The sequence below is a fragment of the Haliotis rufescens genome, unplaced genomic scaffold (assembly GCF_023055435.1).
Source record: "Haliotis rufescens isolate VD_foot unplaced genomic scaffold, xgHalRufe1.0.p SCAF_2, whole genome shotgun sequence".
Lineage (NCBI taxonomy): Eukaryota > Metazoa > Mollusca > Gastropoda > Lepetellida > Haliotidae > Haliotis > Haliotis rufescens.
In genome coordinates, this window is record NW_025963890.1 from 53,254,417 (window position 1) to 53,274,491 (window position 20,075).

The window sequence follows — 20,075 nt, forward strand, 5'->3', positions numbered from 1 at the left end:
CAGTGAATGAATGCGCGAGTTTATGAGTGTGTCACTGAATGACAGTGTCAGTGAATGACTGTGTCAGTGAATGAGTGTGTCAGTGAATGAGTGTGTCAGTGAATGAGTGTGTCGGTGAATGAGTGTGTCAGTGAATGACTGTGTCAGTGAATGCATGTGTCAGTGAATGAGTGTCTCTGTGAATGAGTGTGTCAGTGAATGAATGCGCGAGTTTATGAGTGTGTCGATGAATGACAGTGTCAGTGAATGACTGTGTCAGTGAATGAGTGGGTCGGTGAATGACAGTGTCAGTGAATGCATGTGTCAGTGAATGAATGTGTCAGTGAATGAGTGTGTCAATGAATGAGTGTGTCAATGAATGACAGTGTCAGTGAATGAGTGTGTCGGTGAATGACAGTGTCAGTGAATGCATGTGTCAGTGGATGAGTGTGTCAGTGAATGAGTGTGTCAGTGAATGAGTGTATCAGTGAATGACTGTCAGTGAATGAGTGGGTCGGTGAATGAGTGTGTCAGTGAGTGAGTGTGTCAGTGAATGAGTGTGTCAGTGAATGAGTGTGTCAATGAATGAGTGTGTCAATGAATGAGTGGGTCGGTGAATGACAGTGTCAGTGAATGCATGTGTCAGTGGATGAGTGTGTCGGTGAGTGAGTGTGTCAATGAATGACAGTGTCAGTGAATGAGTGTGTCAGTGAATGAGTGTGTCAGTGAATGAGTGTATCAGTGAATGACTGTCAGTGAATGAGTGGGTCGGTGAATGAGTGTGTCAGTGAGTGAGTGTGTCAGTGAATGAGTGTGTCAGTGAATGAGTGTGTCAATGAATGAGTGTGTCAATGAATGAGTGGGTCGGTGAATGACAGTGTCAGTGAATGCATGTGTCAGTGGATGAGTGTGTCGGTGAGTGAGTGTGTCAGTGAATGAGTGTGTCAGTGAATGAGTGTGTCAATGAATGAGTGTGTCAATGAATGAGTGGGTCGGTGAATGACAGTGTCAGTGAATGCATGTGTCAGTGGATGAGTGTGTCGGTGAATGAGTGGGTCGGTGAATGACAGTGTCAGTGAATGCATGTGTCAGTGGATGAGTGTGTCGGTGAATGAGTGTGTCGATGAATGACAGTGTCAGTGAATGCATGTGTCAGTGAATGAATGCGCGAGTTTATGAGTGTGTCAATGAATGACAGTGTCAGTGAATGCATGTGTCAGTGAATGAGTGTGTCGGTGAATGAGTGTGTCAGTGAATGAGTGTATCAGTGAATGACTGTGTCAGTGAATGAGTGTGTCAGTGAATGACTGTCAGTGAATGAGTGGGTCGGTGAATGAGTGTGTCAGTGAGTGAGTGTGTCAGTGAGTGAGTGTGTCAGTGAGTGAGTGTGTCAGTGAATGCATGTGTCAGTGAATGAGTGTGTTAATGTGTGAGTGTGTCAATGAATGACAATGTCAGTGAATGAGTGTGTCGGTGAATGAGTGTGTCAGTGAATGAGTGTGTCAGTGAGTGTGTCAGTGAGTGAGTATGTCAGTGAGTGAGTGTGTCGGTAAGTGAGTGTTTCAGTGAATGAGTGTGTCAGTGAATGAGTGTGTCAATGAATGAGTGTGTCGGTGAGTGAGTGTGTCAGTAAATGACTGTGTCAGTGAGTGATTATCCCTGTGAATGAATGTATCAATGGGTCTTTGTCCCGATGAATGAATGTATCAATAAGTAATTGTCCCGATGAATGAATGTATCAATGAGTGAATGTCCCAGTGAATGAATGTATCAATGAGTGATTGTCCCGGTAAATGAATGTATCAATGAGTAATTGTCCCGATGAATGAATATATCAATGAGTGATTGTCCCAGTGAATGAATGCATCAATGAGTGATTGTCCCAGTGAATGAATATATCATTGAGTGATTGTCCCAGTAAATGAATGTATCAATGAGTAATTGTCCCAGTGAATGAATATATCAATGAGTGATTGTCCCAGTGAATGAATATATCAATGAGTGATTGTCCCAGTAAATGAATGTATCAATGAGTGATTGTCCCGATGAATGAATATATCAATGAGTGATTGTCCCAGTAAATGAATGTATCAATGAGTGATTGTCCCGATGAATGAATATATCAATGAGTGATTGTCCCAGTAAATGAATGTATCAATGAGTTATTGTCCCAGTGAATGAATGTATCAATGAGTGATTGTCCCAGTGAATGAATGTATCAATGAGTGATTGTCCCAGTAAATGAATGTATCAATGAGTGATTGTCCCAGTGAATTAATGCATCAATGAGTGATTGTCCCGATGAATGAATGTATCAATGAGTCATCGTCCCAGTGAATGAATGCATCAATGAGTGATTGTCCCAGTGAATGAATGTATCAATGAGTGATCGTCCCAGTGAATGAATGTATCAATGAGTCATCGTCCCAGTGAATGAATGTATCAATGAGTCATCGTCCCAGTGAATGAATGCATCAATGAGTGATTGTCCCGGTGAATGAATGTATCAATGAGTCATCGTCCCAGTGAATGAATGCATCAATGAGTGATTGTCCCAGTGAATGAATGTATCAATGAGTCATCGTCCCAGTGAATGAATGTATCAATGAGTCATCGTCCCAGTGAATGAATGTATCAATGAGTCATCGTCCCAGTGAATGAATGTATTAATGAGTGATTGTCCCAGTGAATAAATGTATCAATGAGTGATTGTCCCAGTGAAAAAATGTATCAATGAGTGATTGTCCCAGTGAATGAACATATCAATGAATACGTGTGAGTGTGTCAATGAATGAATGTGTCGGTGACTGAGTGAATTAAATAGTTGGCCTGGCTGTCAAATAATAGGAGTGTTGACAAGATCAATCTATGTTCTATCGGGCACAGGGATGAAGCCAACTGTTGCCAAGCTGTTCGTCACACTTTGTTTCGTGATATAGATGAGCCACACAAATGATTGCTCAACAGCTGTGGTTACCGAGGGGCAGAATACCCTTGCAAGTAATTATGTTTTGTCAGTTTTACTCGTCTCTCTCAACATCTCCTCGCGTGCATATATTAATCACGTGTTTCATCTGCTCCAGTCATTTATAACTGGTTACACATGCAGAGTGTGCACGTCGCCATGTTTCCCGCCAGATGTCCGTGCTGACTTTCCCGCACAACCCTACCCGGTGTATTCAATGAGCGAATCAACCGGAAGTTGTTGACGCGTGAAAGATAATAATGACTTCTGCAGAAACAGAACACGAGGATTTCCCTTGCCGTGTTTTGCCCATGCGTACTGGCATGCTGCGCAGCTGGTTTTTCTGACACGTACATTTTTCTGATTTATAGCGGTGCACGTGTCGGAGCGATTCAGGATTTTTACCAAAAGTTTGTATTTCTTCATCATAGAATTACGAAAAAAGCACAACAGAAATAAAGTCACAGTTATGCGCTGGGAATGTCACGTGACGTCACGTCTCATCTGACGGAAACCAAATGTAGCAATCTCATTGGCACTGTCGGAGCAGAAGTACCAGGGATAGTGTGTGTGTGTTTGTTGTTTTACGCCGCACTCACAATATTCCAGCTATATGACGGCGGTTTGTAAATAATCGGGTCTTGAATAGACAATCCAGTGACTGACAGCGTGAGCATCGATCCACGCAATTGGGATACGATGACATGCATCCACCAAGTCAGCGAGCCTGACGACTTCATCATGCAGTCGCCTCTTACGTCAACCTGTGTGGGGGCTCCCTCTGTACAACCTGTGTCTGGAGGCTCCCTCTGTACAACCTGTGTCTCTGTGGAGGCTCCCTCTGTACAACCTGTGTCTCTGTGGAGGCTCCCTCTGTACAACCTGTGTCTCTGTGGAGGCTCCCTCTGTACAACCTGTGTCTCTGTGGAGGCTGCCTCTGTACAACCTGTGTGTCTGTGGGAGCTGCCTCTGTACAACCTGTGTGTCTGTGGGGACCCCCTCTGTACAACCTCTGTGTCTGTGGAGGCTCCCTCTGTACAACCTGTGTGTCTGTGGGGACTCCCTCTGTACAACCTGTGTGTTGTGGAGGCTCCCTCTGTACAACCTGTGTCTGTGGGGGCTCCCTCTGTACAACCTGTGTGTCTGTGGGGACTCCCTCTGTACAACCTGTGTGTTGTGGAGGCTCCCTCTGTACAACCTGTGTGTCTGTGGAGGCTCCCTCTGTACAACCTGTGTGTCTGTGGAGGCTCCCTCTGTACAACCTGTGTGTCTGTGGGGACTCCCTCTGTACAACCTGTGTGTTGTGGAGGCTCCCTCTGTACAACCTGTGTCTGTGGGGGCTCCCTCTGTACAACCTGTGTGTCTGTGGGGACTCCCTCTGTACAACCTGTGTGTCTGTGGAGGCTCCCTCTGTACAACCTGTGTGTCTGTGGAGGCTCCCTCTGTACAACCTGTGTATCTGTGGAGGCTCCCTCTGTACAACCTGTGTATCTGTTGGGACTCCCTCTGTACAACCTGTGTCTCTGTGGAGGCTCCCTCTGTACAACCTGTGTATCCTAGGGGACTCCCTCTGTACAACCTGTGTGTCTGTGGAGGCTCCCTCTGTACAACCTGTGTATCTGTTGGGACTCCCTCTGTACAACCTGTGTCTCTGTGGAGGCTCCCTCTGTACAACCTGTGTATCCTAGGGGACTCCCTCTGTACAACCTGTGTGTCTGTGGAGGCTCCCTCTGTACAACCTGTGTGTCTGTGGGGGCTGCCTCTGTACAAGCTGTGTCTCTGTGGAGGCTCCCTCTGTACAACCTGTGTCTCTGTGGAGGCTCCCTCTGTACAACCTGTGTATCTGTTGGGACTCCCTCTGTACAACCTGTGTGTCTGTGGGGACTCCCTCTGTACAACCTGTGTGTCGGTGGGGACTCCCTCTGTACAACCTGTGTGTCTGTGGAGGCTCCCTCTGTACAACCTGTGTGTCTGTGGAGGCTCCCTCTGTACAACCTGTGTATCTGTGGAGGCTCCCTCTGTACAACCTGTGTGTCTGTGGAGGCTCCCTCTGTACAACCTGTGTGTCTGTGGAGGCTCCCTCTGTACAACCTGTGTGTCTGTTGAGGCTCCCTCTGTACAACCTGTGTATCTGTGGAGGCTCCCTCTGTACAACCTGTGTCTCTGTGGAGGCTCCCTCTGTACAACCTGTGTGTCTGTGGGGAATCCCTCTGTACAACCTGTGTGTCTGTGGGGACTCCCTCTGTACAAGCTGTGTCTCTGTGGAGGCTCCCTCTGTACAACCTGTGTGTCTGTGGGGGGCTCCCTCTGTACAACCTGTGTCTCTGTGGAGGCTCCCTCTGTACAACCTGTGTCTCTGTGGGGGCTCCCTCTGTACAACCTGTGTCTCTGTGGGGGGCTCCCTCTGTACAACCTGTGTGTCTGTGGGGACTCCCTCTTTACAACCTGTGTCTCTGTGGAGGCTCCCTCTGTACAACCTGTGTGTCTGTGGAGGCTCCCTCTGTACAACCTGTGTGTCTGTGGAGGCTCCCTCTGTACAACCTGTGTGTCTGTGGGGACTCCCTCTGTACAACCTGTGTCTCTGTGGAGGCTCCCTCTGTACAACCTGTGTGTCTGTGGAGGCTCCCTCTGTACAACCTGTGTGTCTGTGGAGGCTCCCTCTGTACAACCTGTGTGTCTGTGGGGACTCCCTCTGTACAACCTGTGTGTCTGTGGGGGCTCCCTCTGTACAACCTGTGTGTCTGTGGGAGCTGCCTCTGTACAACCTGTGTCTCTGTGGAGGCTCCCTCTGTACAACCTGTGTGTCTGTGGGGACTCCCTCTGTACAACCTGTGTATCTGTGGGGACTCCCTCTGTACAACCTGTGTCTCTGTAGAGGCTCCCTCTGTACAACCTGTGTGTCTGTGGAGGCTGCCTCTGTACAACCTGTGTGTCTGTGGGAGCTGCCTCTGTACAACCTGTGCGTCTGTGGGGACCCCCTCTGTACAACCTGTGTGTCTGTGGAGGCTCCCTCTGTACAACCTGTGTGTCTGTGAAGGCTCCCTCTGTACAACCTGTGTGTCTGTGGAGGCTCCCTCTGTACAACCTGTGTGTCTGTGGAGGCTCCCTCTGTACAACCTATGTGTCTGTGGGGGCTCCCTCTGTACAACCTGTGTGTCTGTGGGGGCTGCCTCTGTACAACCTATGTGTCTGTGGGGGCTCCCTCTGTACAACCTGTGTGTCTGTGGGGACTTCCTCTGTGCAACCTGTGTGTCTGTGGGGACCCCCTCTGTACAACCTGTGTGTCTGTGGGGGCTCCCTCTGTACAACCTGTGTGTCTGTGGGGACTCCCTCTATACAACCTGTGTATCTGTGGGGGCTGCCTCTGTACAACCTGTGTATCTGTGGGGACCCCCTCTGTACAACCTGTGTGTCTGCGGGGACTTCCTCTGTACAACCTCTATACTATATATTACCTCCACACCGCCTCCATACTGCAGAGTCAGCACAATACCTGTGCTCGTGGGTTTGACCGAAGTGGTAAACGTCTGAGAACTGCATCACTTCGGGCTTTCCTCCCACATTAAGCTGACACGCCGAGATATAACTTGAATAATGTTAAAAGCGGCGTTAAACCCAACTCACTCACTCACTCCGACACCACAGTAACAGCGACTTGACTTGCGTTTCTCTGATTTACGTCCGCTCGTCGATGTTCTTTACCCAGAAGCCCCGGCGTTACCTGGACAGGTGTGTGGCGCCCCCTTGTGACTGTCCGCGTCATCACACACAGCCAGTGTGTAGCCATGTGTACACTCTTCATCTCGTTGCTAGGCAAATGATTTTATAAACAAATGCAGGAGACTCTAATTCAGATCGTTTACAATCATCGCTTTTTAGTTATTAGAAAACTGAAGTATTTTATGCTGGTCGTTTACAAGGAGTAGCTGATATATTTGTGGTATGTGCTTCTGGTCTATCCTCAGTGGGATGGGTGTACCTCATAAACAGATATTTCGGTAAGTACTCACTGGAGCGTGTTCCCTCCCTCGACCCGCAACGCCATCAACGCTGCGACACTACAATGAACAAGAGTACATCTTGTATAAAACTGCAGACTGAACGTTGTTTATCGTCACAATGTGGGAAATAGTAAATCTAATTATCACTAAATAATCGAGTCAAACTACGCGAAAACACACGGACGACTGCGCTATACTGCACTAAACTATACCAAACAACACTAAACTTCACTTAACTATGCCAAACAACACTAAACTTCACAAAACTACACTAAGCCTCACAAAACAACACTAAACTACACTAAACTGTACTAAACAACTTGAAACTTCACTAAACAACACTAAACTACACTAAACTATGCCAAACAACACAAAACTGCACTAAACTTATGCCAAACAACACTAAACTTTACTAAACTATGCCAAACAACACTAAACTTCACAAAACTACACTAAGCTTCACTAAACAACACTAAACTACACTAAACTGCAGTAAACTACACTACGTCTACGCAGCAAATTACGTTGATATTGAAAGCCACGCTCACCAAGATATGCACGGGCTGGACTTGCCGAGCTGTTTGTGTCAATGTGTCACGTCTCAAGCACTCTGGTCAGATACACTCAACAATCTCATCGTGAAATGTTTGCTTGAAAAGAAAGCTATTATCATCGAGACGTAAACCATTTGACGATAACACGCAATGCCATTAATGTCAACGAAACTTGATTATAATGATAACTTGTGTAGTGCTGCTGGATAGTTTGGCACAGCCGTCCTTTATCGTGCTGATACCGGGTGGTTTGTTTCACCCACACAACATTCGGGTGGATTGGTTCACCTACACAACATTCGGGTGGATTGTTTCACCAACTCAACATTCGGGTGAATTGTTTCACCAACTCAACATTCGGGTGAATTGTTTCACCAACACAACATTCGGGTGAATTGTTTCACCTACACAACATTCAGGTGGATTGTTTCACCTACACAACATTCGGGGGGATTGTTTCATCTGCACAACATCCGGGTGGATTGTTTCACCAACACAACATTCGGGTGAATTGTTTCACCTACACAACATTCGGGTGAATTGTTTCACCAACTCAACATTCGGGTGAATTGTTTCACCAACTCAACATTCGGGTGAATTGTTTCACCAACACAACATTCGGGTGAATTGTTTCACCTACACAACATTCGGGTGGATTGTTTCACCTACACAACATTCGGGGGGATTGTTTCATCTGCACAACATCCGGGTGGATTGTTTCACCAACACAACATTCGGGTGAACTGTTTTACCTGCACAACATTCGGGTGGATTGTTTCACCAACTCAACATTCGGGTGAATTGTTTCACCAACTCAACATTCGGGTGAATTGTTTCACCAACACAACATTCGGGTGAATTGTTTCACCTACACAACAATCGGGTGGATTGTTTCACCTACACAACATTCGGGGGGATTGTTTAATCTGCACAACATCCGGGTGGATTGTTTCATCTACACAACATTTGCGGTGATTGTTTCACATACACAACATTCGGATGGATTGTTTCATCTACACAACATTCGGGTGGATTGTTTCATCTACACAACATTCGGGTTGTTAATATGGGAGGGACTCCCCAAGTGACGCAGGTTGTAACACTATAAACACGGGTATGGTACTGTTAGGGGTCGTGGTCAGAACGCATTTGGGATTCGAACCGATCGTCATATAGTGAAGATTCTATTCCATCACACAGACATCACAATAAAGCTAAACAAGTGTTGGATCTGTTGCTATCATTATTTGTAGGCACTGCAACAAACTGAACGCCAGTCAAAGGGCGCCCGATAATTGAACCTCTAAACATGAACACCACTCAGAAGCATATTTCTTTTCTCCGTTTTGCCTTAGATTTTATCATTCAATCAGTTCAGTAAACCAGCCGTCTCCTGAAAGAGGAGACAGCGTGAGACTATTCACAATGCAGACACCTGTCTACACGTACGTCTATCTATATATGATCACGAATTACTTGAAATAGGTACAACACAGTGTAAATTTATTAATCAAAATATAACGAGATAACACTTAAACGGTATGTATTAACAGCAACTCCCAGGCAACGTCTTTATCTCCGCCGTCTAGACAGCCTCCATTCACATTTCACAACAGGTATTTGATAAACGATATGCTGGCTGTAGTCGGTGTATAGCGACCGCTTCAGCAACAACCATTTTGTATACACGGGCTGTGTTCGCAATAACAGTCGAATGTTTGATGACAACCCTGATGACACGCAGTCTTTCTATACCACGGGCCAAACGTTAAACTCCGTCACTTTTAGTTTGGAAAATATCTCTTTGTTCCCATGTAGCTGCCAGATACACGGGTACCACGGCTGTAGTATAGATACACATACAGTGTAGTACTGATACAAATACACGAGTGTAGTACTGATACACATACACGAGTGTAGTACTGATACACATACAGTGTAGTACTTATACACGTGCCCTTGTACGAATCATTCTAAAGTGAATACAATGTTCCACTTGAGCGGTATATGATATAGGACACATCACAAGTTGCGAGATGCATGCTGAGGGTAGTTACACTTTACCGCTATATAACAGTTATCATATAATCGGTAGGTTTCTCGGCAGGAAAAAAACGTATAAAAACAGTATCCGTCGGGGTCATAAACGGATAAATATGCAAATATTAAAGGTCAGGTAGGTCCTTCTTTCAGTGTTTATAAACAAACATGGCGCGGCCATTGTCTATCGGCGATAGCGGGATCATCCTTCACACCTGTGCTTGTCAACCTGTGCTTGTCAACCTGTGCTTGTATACCTGTGCGGCTTGTGGTATTTTACCCATTTATAACAGTAGGATTTGCCCTAAATATGTCATTTCACATTTCTTTTTGTCGCTTTGAAGACATCTGACTGCATTTCATGATCTTATGACATGCAAGGGGCGGTCGGGTAGCCTAGAGGTTAAAGCGTTCGCTCGTCACGCGGAAGACCCAGGTTCGATTCCCGATATGGGTACAATGTGTGAAGCCTATTTCAGGCGTCCCCCGCCGTGATATTGCTGGAATATTACTTAAAGCGGCGTAAAACCACACTCACTCACTGACATGGAAGACACAATCTAGGCTAACGTGACATTTCATAGACATGAATTGCTTCCCTTTGATGAAGGGCAATTGCTCTAGCGGGCAAGTAGAAACAAAATATTTATTTATAAACATGTATGTAGTTACGCCACTGTCTGAAAAACAGTCGGAATTATAGTGACTCTCCGACAGACTGATCACTGACCTTCTGACGTATGATATATTAATGTGCACACCAAATTTCCCACACATCGAACTAGAAATAACCGATTCATATTACATCGACAGAAATATATCATATTCACAATGTAAATACACACAGTTCATGACATTTTGGTCTCTGTCACCACCTATTCGTTTAAAACCACGAACTTGCACAATCCAACAATATGACACTGGAATAGTTTAAATTTTTTTTTTTTATAAACATTAATGTGCACATTCCAGCATTGTTCAGTAACTTTTGTGAGAGATGACATCGACGACATAATTCAAGAATGACATTATGTGACAAAGAGGTTATCACGCTTGTGTTGTAATGTGTAGAGAGAGCATCGCGCGTGCGTGTTGTAATGTGTAGAAAGGCCATCACGCTTGTGTGATTTGGGATGTTCGGTATTTGGAATGAATAAACAACATATATTCAGCTCGCCAAGGTTCGCTAATGAGAGTGTTTATTCCTATTACAGGACATTAACCATCCGAAAACACAAAAGCATGATGTCCTCTCAACACATTACAAGACACAAGGGGGCCACGGGTGGCCCGGTCATCTAAGGCGCCGCGATTCGCTGTGTAGAGTTGCGTCCCTTGGACACGCCAGAAACCTATGATTGTAGGTTCGAGTCCCGGTTCGCCCCGATTATTTTTCTAGGTTTGTCAGCACCATACTCGTACTTGTGGGTTTCACCGAAGTGGTAAACGTCTGATACCTGCGTCTCTTCGGGCTTTCCTCCCGTATTAAGCTGACACGCAGTGAAAAATCTGGAATACTCACTCACCCACAACAGACAATCGTGATGGCCTCTCCACACATTACAACACACAAGCGTGAAAGTCTGTCAACACGTTACAACACAGAAGCGTGATGATCTCTGAACACATTACAACACAGAAGCGTGATGATCTCTGAACACATTACAACACACAAGCGTGATGGCCTCTCTACACATTACAACACACAAGCTTGATGGCCTCTCTACACATTACAGCACACAAGCTTGATGGCCTCTCTACACATTACAACACACAAGCGTGATGGCCTCTCTACACATTACAACACACAGGCGTGATGAACTCTCTACACATAACAACACACACGCGTGATGACCTCCATATTTATTACAAGTTGTAGTCACATGGAACGCACGGAAAGGTAAATACGCTATTCCCTACACCAGTATATAATGTAACCAGTACATGCTATAGCCTTTTTCTATAATAATTAGAGGATTCAGTAGATTTTATTCAAACCTCGTGATTCTGCTGTAAAAGATATACAATATGGATAAAACCTGTTCGGTATCGTTGTAAAACCAAGGGAGACTTGCAGCGCCATCTTTATCTGACACTGAAGCCTAGTTGACACATTCCCTGTAGGTAGTCTGGGGTATGGAGCTTTCTCCACTTTCTTTACTTACAGTTGTCACAGCAAGTAGCACCACAAGAGTGTTGTCGGATGTTTACTTGCATCCTAGTCCGGCTGCTGCTGCTGAGACTGATTGATCTGTGGACGTGGGGAGGTATTAGGGGCTATATCACTGGTCTGATCAGCCATCGCCACCCTGCCAGACGTCCTTCATCCCTGGACAAATAGGCTGACAGTACACCTTATCAGTGCTTTGGTTGTCCTGCCACAGAACATATCGGTGTTCTGCGGACTTCGACAACTCCTGAGTTTGTCAACTGTCTTGACAAAGTGTGATAAAGGTTTATTGGCCACAGACCTCCAGCGTCGATATCTACCGTCCGTCACCGGAAACGACCGTGCTGCATGCGTAGACAAGCTTTTATCCTAGAGATGACGGATGGCGACTGTGACAGACAAGCTTTCTACGTCTTTAACGTTTGTGTCAACTGCAAACTGTGAAATGCTGTACGATCAATAGACCCTTCTACTTCACTGGAAAGGGGATCTTTGTTTGGATCTCTGGTTGAATGGCGGGAGATCTTTCTCAGGATCCCAATGCGCTTGTAAAGAGTACATTGTCTAGATATCTGGCTGATAGAGCCGAGAATGTTGTCTGGATCTATTTCTGATGGAGCCGAGATTGTTGTCTGGATCTCTATATGATGGCGCCGACATTTGTGTTTGGATCTCTGGAGTGATGGAGCCGAGATCGTTGTCTGGATCTCTGGGATGATGGAGCCGAGATCGTTGTCTGGATCTCTGGAGTGATGGAGCCGAGATCGTTGTCTGGATCTCTGGGATGATGGAGCCGAGATTGTTGTTTGGATCTCTGGGTTGATGGAGCCGAGATCGTTGTCTGGATCTCTGGGATGATGGAGCCGAGATCGTTGTCTGGATCTCTGGGATGATGGAGCCGAGATTGTTGTTTGGATCTCTGGGTTGATGGAGCCGAGATCGTTGTCTGGATCTCTGGGATGATGGAGCCGAGATCGTTGTTTGGATCTCTGGGTTGATGGAGCCGAGATCGTTGTTTGGATCTCTGGGATGATGGAGCCGAGATCGTTGTTTGGATCTCTGGGTTGATGGAGCCGAGATTGTTGTTTGGATATCTGGCTGATGGAGCCGAGATTGTTTTCTGGATCTTAGGCTGATGGAGCCGAGATTGTTGTCTGGATCTTAGGCTGATGGAGCCGAGATTGTTGTCTGGATCTTAGGCTGATGGAGCCGAGATTGTTGTCTGGATCTCTGGCTTATGGAGCCGAGATTGTTGTCTGGATCTCTGGGGTGATGGAATCGAGATTGTTGTCTGGATCTCTGGGGTGATGGAATCGAGATTGTTGTCTGGATCTCTGGGGTGATGGAATCGAGATTGTTTTTCTGGATCTCTGGGGTGATGGAATCGAGATTGTTGTTTGGATCTCTGGGTTGATGGAGCCGAGATTGTTGTCTGGATCTCTGGCTTATGGAGCCGAGATTGTTGTCTGGATCTCTTGGGTGATGGATTCGAGATTGTTGTTTGGATATTTGGCTGATGGAATCGAGATTGTTGTCCGGATCTCTGGCTTATGGAGCCGAGATTGTTGTCTGGATCTCTGGCTTATGGAGCCGAGATTGTTGTCTGGATCTCTGGCTTATGGAGCCGAGATTGTTGTCTGGATCTCTGGCTTATGGAGCCGAGATTGTTGTCTGGATCTCTGGGGTGATGGAATCGAGATTGTTTTCTGGATCTCTGGGGTGATGGAATCGAGATTGTTGTCTGGATCTCTGGGGTGATGGAATCGAGATTGTTGTCTGGATCTCTGGGATGATGGAATCGAGATTGTTGTCTGGATCTCTGGGTTGATGGAGCCGAGATTGTTGTCTGGATCTCTGGCTTATGGAGCCGAGATTGTTGTCTGGATCTCTGGGGTGATGGAATCGAGATTGTTGTCTGGATCTTTCGGGTGATGGAATCGAGATTGTTGTCTGGATCTCTGGGGTGATGGAATCGAGATTGTTGCCGGATCTCTGGGATGATGGAATCGAGATTGTTGTTTGGATCTCTGGGGTGATGAGGGATGAAATGTGGTGTTGTGGTATATATTTAGTGCCAGTGGGCTACCGGGTGGATGCGTTGTGAGATATGTAGTGTATAGGGCTGTGGTGTAGTGAGATATGCAGAAGATTCCTCCGCGTGGTTGTAGGGCCTTTCTTTGTTCCTTCGTGTGGTTGTAGGGCCTTTCTTTGTTCCATCGTGTGGTTGTAGGGCCTTTCTTTGCTCCTGCGTGTGGTTGTAGGGCCTTTCTTTGCTCCTGCGTGTGGTTGTAGGGCCTTTCTTTGTTCCATCGTGTGGTTGTAGGGCCTTTCTTTGCTCCTGCGTGTGGTTGTAGGGCCTTTCTTTGCTCCTGCGTGTGGTTGTAGGGCCTTTCTTTGTTCCATCGTGTGGTTGTAGGGCCTTTCTTTGCTCCTGCGTGTGGTTGTAGGGCCTTTCTTTGTTCCTTCGTGTGGTTGTAGGGCCTTTCTTTGTTCCTTCGTGTGATTGTAGGGCCTTTCTTTGTTCCTTCGTGTGGTTGTAGGGCCTTTCTTTGTTCCATCGTGTGGTTGTAGGGCCTTTCTTTGTTCCTTCGTGTGGTTGTAGGGCCTTTCTTTGTTCCATCGTGTAGTTGTAGGGCCTTTCTTTGTTCCTTCGTGTGGTTGTAGGGCCTTTCTTTGTTCCATCGTGTGGTTGTAGGGCCTTTCTTTGCTCCTGCGTGTGGTTGTAGGGCCTTTCTTTGTTCCTTCGTGTGGTTGTAGGGCCTTTCTTTGTTCCATCGTGTGGTTGTAGGGCCTTTCTTTGCTCCTGCGTGTGGTTGTAGGGCCTTTCTTTGTTCCTTCGTGTGGTTGTAGGGCCTTTCTTTGTTCCTTCGTGTGATTGTAGGGCCTTTCTTTGTTCCTTCGTGTGGTTGTAGGGCCTTTCTTTGTTCCATCGTGTGGTTGTAGGGCCTTTCTTTGTTCCTTCGTGTGGTTGTAGGGCCTTTCTTTGTTCCATCGTGTAGTTGTAGGGCCTTTCTTTGTTCCTTCGTGTGGTTGTAGGGCCTTTCTTCGTTCCATCGTGTGGTTGTAGGGCCTTTCTTTGTTCCTTCGTGTGGTTGTAGGGCCTTTCTTTGTTCCATCGTGTGGTTGAAGGACCTATCTCTTTTCCTTCGTGTGGATATAGGCAGTGAACAAGCGTAATCATGTTTCCTTCAGACAAAGCAGCGCGCTGTCATTCTAAAAATTCATATTTTGATTGGCACTGCCTCCCGCATTACTTCAGTTTTTCTGCTTAATCTGTTCTGACTTAGCCGAATAATTACCGCTAAGATGGCTTGTGCTCGATACAGCAGGGATCTTGGAACGCTTAGAGGATCTGACTCTCCCCACTGCTCTAAAGAGCATACTTTGTAATTAGATGAAAAAAACCCACCGAATGAGTGTTTCCGCCGTGAAGGTCCTTCAGTACAAATCACTGTGTCATACCTGACGCAATCCTGACGAATATGCGAACAATGAACAACATCAATGCATCAGAAGCAACTATTTTGTTTGCATAAAGATCATTGGGATTTCTATATTAACGGCATCAATGATTGTAATTTTCTTTGAAGAATTCATCATTTGGAAAAAGGCAGCTCCACAAGACGTCATGTGTGAGGGAGGAAGGGGGGTGGGGTGGGGGGTATTGCCATCGGGAAATATTATGAAGCTGTGGTAGTGTGGAAGATGGAACGGCATCGAATACCTCATCTCGTGTTACTGTCCCTATTACTGTAAACTGTATTGTGATGTGTCTGACGTACAGTTGCGTGTGCCCTGTATTTTCACGTGTTACTGTCCCTATTACTGTAAACTGTATTGTGATCTGTCTGACGTACAGTTGCGTGTGCCCTGTATTTTCACGTGTTACTGTCCCTATTACCGTAACCTATTTTGTGATGTGTCTGACGTACAGTTGTGTGTACCCTATATTATTGTGGTAAATGTGACTACAGTGATTCGTTCAAGATAATCAGACTATTAATCATTGAAGAAAGTTCGATGGCGCTTGTTATTATTATTATTTACAGATTAAAATACAAAATGCAGCAAAGAGGGTTTGGGTGATCCTGGCACAGTCAGGCTGGTTAGGCTCATCATCAGCTCGGGCCCTTGCCCTCTCTACACGCAGCCCAGACAGCGAATGGGACTTCTCCCAGAAAGCGCTGCCTACTCTAACCCACCGAGAACTGTTCGGAGAATGTGAAGACTCCCCAACACTGCAGCCTTCTACATTACCCAGATTGTCAGAAGGGCTGTATTCCTGGAAGCAAACCCGGGTACTCTCCCAATGTCAGTCAACAGATTGGGAGGTACCAAACCTAAGGCACCGAGAATAATGGGGAGTCGGACAATTTAGAGCTTGGGATGAAAGCGTGATATTTCGAAAGCGAGGTCCGCATATTTGCAATGTTTTTTTCTGAATCTTGTCAATCACATAAGTGTAATTATTATTTGTACGTTACATTACCATGGTTCTAAACTCGAGCGCCTATATTCGTAAGACGCCGTGAGGGAAGGTGGCGTGCACACTGCACAACCGGGCACGGAACCCTGCAACGCGACAAATATACTGCGCTCCCAGCTGTTGGCCAAGTGGAATGTGTTGGCAAGGGGATAAGGAGGTGTAGCGACTGTTTGCGGTATTATCGCTGTAGGTGATGTTCTCTGCGTTCTCACGCGAACCTCATTCCCTCCACTGAGGACGCTTACGTGCAGTACACGACGTCATTATTGTGTCGACGTCACGCTGGCCGGTAGAGCTTCGAAACACATAATCAGAGCACTTTGCCGTGACAGACATTACAAAAATTATAAACATATTAGCATCATTCCCAAGAATGTGTTAAACCTAAGACCCAAGCATCATGATACCAGAAGAGTTTTACAATATAATACACCTAGTTAGACTGCAGATCCGTGAAGATCCGGGGTAGAATAGGTCTTCAGCAACCCATGCTTGCCGTAAAAGGCGACTATGCTTGTCATAAGAAACGACTAACGGGATCGGGTAGTCAGGCTCGCTGACTTGGTTGATGCATGCCATCGATCCCAATTACATGGATCGATGCTAATGACATTAATTGCTGTATTGTCTGGTCCAGACTCGGTTATTTAATAACCGCCGTCATGTACCTGGAATATCGCTGAGTGCGGCGTTAAACAACAAACAACAACAAGATAGAAGTTTGGCTGCTGTCTCTGTCATACAAATGTTCTTACGTAGAACGAAGACGGCATTGACAACTTGGAGAGGTGAGGTTAATGTAACTCCGTCTCAAGGTAGTGTTTATGCGACTCCGTATCAAGGTGGGGTTGATGTGACTCCGTATCAAGGTGGGGTTGGTGTGACTCCGTATCAAGGTGGGGTTGGTGTGACTCCGTATCAAGGTGGGGTTGATGTGGCTCCGTCTCAAGGTGGGGATGATGTGGCTCCGTCTCAAGGTGGGGTTGATGTGACTCCGTATCAAGGTGGGGTTGATGTGACTCCGTATCAAGGTGGGGTTGACTCCGCATCAGGAGGGCACAAGGTCCCAGAAGAGCCGAGAAAATCCCCTTAATCCTGACATGTCCCCCACCTCCTCCCCCTGCCAGGCCGAGATCTACCTGACTGCACGTAATTCCCTGTCCCAGAACATTATTCCACGCCAGGGCACTATTCCAACATCCAAATGTAATCTAAAGCCTGTGAGATTTTCCCGTTCAGATGCAAGGCAAGAGTTACTAAGAGACTGACATAGGGACCTAACGGGAGATAGATTGACAAGACAAGCATTTCAGGGCTTGGGTTTCGAGGTAATTGTTGCGTGGTAGCGGCTTTCTCGTCATGTAATATCTGATGCTCCATGTGATTTGTAATCAAAGTCATGCACATAATTACGTGCGTCTAAGAGAGAGAGAGAGAGAGAGAGAGAGAGAGAGAGAGAGAGAGAGAGAGATGAGAGATGAGAGATGATGAGAGATGAGAGAGAGAGGGAGTAAAAGAGAGATGAGAGAGATGAAGAGTGTAAGAGATGGAGAGAGAGATGAATAGAGAACGAGAGATATGAAGAGAGAGATAAAGAAAGAGAGAGACGAAGAGAGAGAAAGAGAGATGAAGAGAGAGAAAGAGAGATGGAAAGAGAGAGAAAGAGAGATGAAGAGAGAGAAAGAGAGAGTTTAAGAGAGAAAAAGAGATGAAGAGAGAGAACGAGAGGTATGAAGAGAGAGAAAGAGAGAGAGATAAAGAAAGAGAAAGAGACGAAGAGAGAGAAAGAGAGATGAAAGAGAGATGAAGAGAGAGATGGAAAGAGAGATGAAGAGAGAGAAAGAGAGAGATGGAGAGAGTGTGAGAGAGACAGAAAGAGAGAGATGAAGAGAGAGATGGAAAGAGAGATGAAGAGAGAGAAAGAGAGAGATCGAAAGAGAGCTAAAGAGAGAGAAAGAGAGAGATGGAGAGAGTGTGAGAGAGACAGAAAGAGAGAGATGAAGAGAGAGAAAGAGAGACATTAAGAGAGAAAAAGAGAGATGAAAAGAAAGAGAGAGAGATGAAAGGAGAGATGGAGAGAGAGATGGAGAGAAAAAGAGATGAAGAGAGAGAACGAGAGATATGAAGAAAGAGATTATGAGAGAAAAAGAGATGAAGAGAGAGAAAGAGAGAGATTAGGAGAGAAAAAGAGATGAAGAGAGAGAACGAGAGATATGAAGAGAGAGAAAGAGAGAGAGATAAAGAAAGAGAAAGAGACGAAGAGAGAGAAAGAGAGATGAAGAGAGAGAAAGAGAGAGATGGAAAGAGAGATGAAGAGAGAGAAAGAGAGAGATGGAAAGAGAGATGAAGAGAGAGAAAGAGAGACGGAGAGAGTGTGAGAGAGGCAGAAAGAGAGAGATGAAGAAGGAGAAAGAGAGAGATGGAAAGAGAGATGAAGAGAGAGAAAGAGAGAGATGGAAGGAGAGATGAAGAGAGAGATGGAGAGAGTGTGAGGGAGACGGAAAGAGAGAGATGAAGAGAGAGAAAGAGAGAGATAAAGAGAGAAAAAGAGATGAAGAGAGAGAACGAGAGATATGAAGAGAGAGAAAGAGAGAGAGATAAAGAAAGAGAAAGAGACGAAGAGAGAGAAAGACAGATGAAGTGAGAGAAAGAGAGATGGAAAGAGAGATGTAGAGAGAGGAAGAGAGAGAGATGGAAAGAGAGATGAAGAGAGAGAAAGAGATAGATGGAGAGAGTGTGAGAGAGATAGAAAGAGAGAGATGAAGAGAGAGAAAAAGAGAGATGGAAAGAGAGATGAAGAGAGAGAAAGAGAGAGATGGAGAGAGTGTGAGAGAGACAGAAAGAGAGAGATGAAGAGAGAGAAAGAGAGAGATGGAAAGAGAGATGAAGAGAGAAAGAGAGAGATGGAGAGAGTGTGAGAGAGACAGAAAGAGAGAGATGAAGTGAGAGAAAGAGAGAGATGGAAAGAGTGTGAAAGAGAGAGAAAGAGAGAGATGAAGTGAGAGAAAGAGAGAGATGGAAAGAGAGATGAAGAGAGAGAAAGAGAGAGATGGAGAGAGTGTGAGAGAGACAGAAAAAGAGAGATGAAGAGAGAGAAAGAGAGAGATTAAGAGAGAAAGAGAGATGAAGAGAGCGAAAGAGAGAGAGAGAAGAGGGAGAGAGTGATGAAGAGAGAGTAAAAGAGAGAGATGGAAAGAGAGAGATCAAGAGAGATTAAGAGAGAAAAAGAGAGATGAAGAGAGAGAAAGAGAGAGAGATGAAGAGAGAGAGTGAAAGAGAGATGAAGAGAGAGATGGAAAGAGAGATGGAAAGAGAGATGAAGAGAGAGAAAGAGAGAGATAAGGAGAGAAAGAGAGATGGAAAGAGATGAAGAGAGAGAAAGAGATGAAGAGAGTGAAAGGGAGAGATGAAGAGAGAGATGGAAAGAGAGATGAAGAGAGAGAAAGAGAGAGATGGAGAGAGTGTGAGAGAGACAGAAAGAGAGATGAAGATAGAGAAAGAGAGAGATTAGGAGAGAAAGAGAGATGAAGAGAGAGAAGGAGAGAGAGAGAAAAGAGGGAGAGAGAGTGAAAGGGAGAGAGAGATGAAGACAGAGTGAAAGAGAGAGATGGAAAGAGAGAGAGATGAAGAGAGATGAAGAGAGAAAAATAGAGAGAGATATGAAGAGAGAGAGAGAGAGTGAAAGGGAGAAAGAGAGAGATGAAGAGAGAGAGAGAGAGAGTGAAAGAGAGATGAGAAAACAAAACATAGACGTATTGTCTAAACTTACTGAAACGGTTGTTTTACTTAGGAATGTTGAAACATCTTCAGACGGTGGACGTCGCAGTTATGTTGTGAGATTGGTTGTCTACAAATAGTGATAGATACACCGGCAGCATCT

General features: G+C 45.6%; 1 long non-coding RNA gene across 1 annotated transcript in view; it reads right to left on the reverse strand.

The window, feature by feature from the left end:
• LOC125382098 overlaps window positions 1-20,075 on the reverse strand; it is a 30,713-nt gene that overhangs the window by 3,944 nt on the left and 6,694 nt on the right. Inside the window, exon 3 of the long non-coding RNA XR_007222310.1 lies at window positions 6,955-7,002. This is a non-coding gene — a long non-coding RNA (uncharacterized LOC125382098). The remainder of the gene's footprint in view (window positions 1-6,954; window positions 7,003-20,075) is intronic.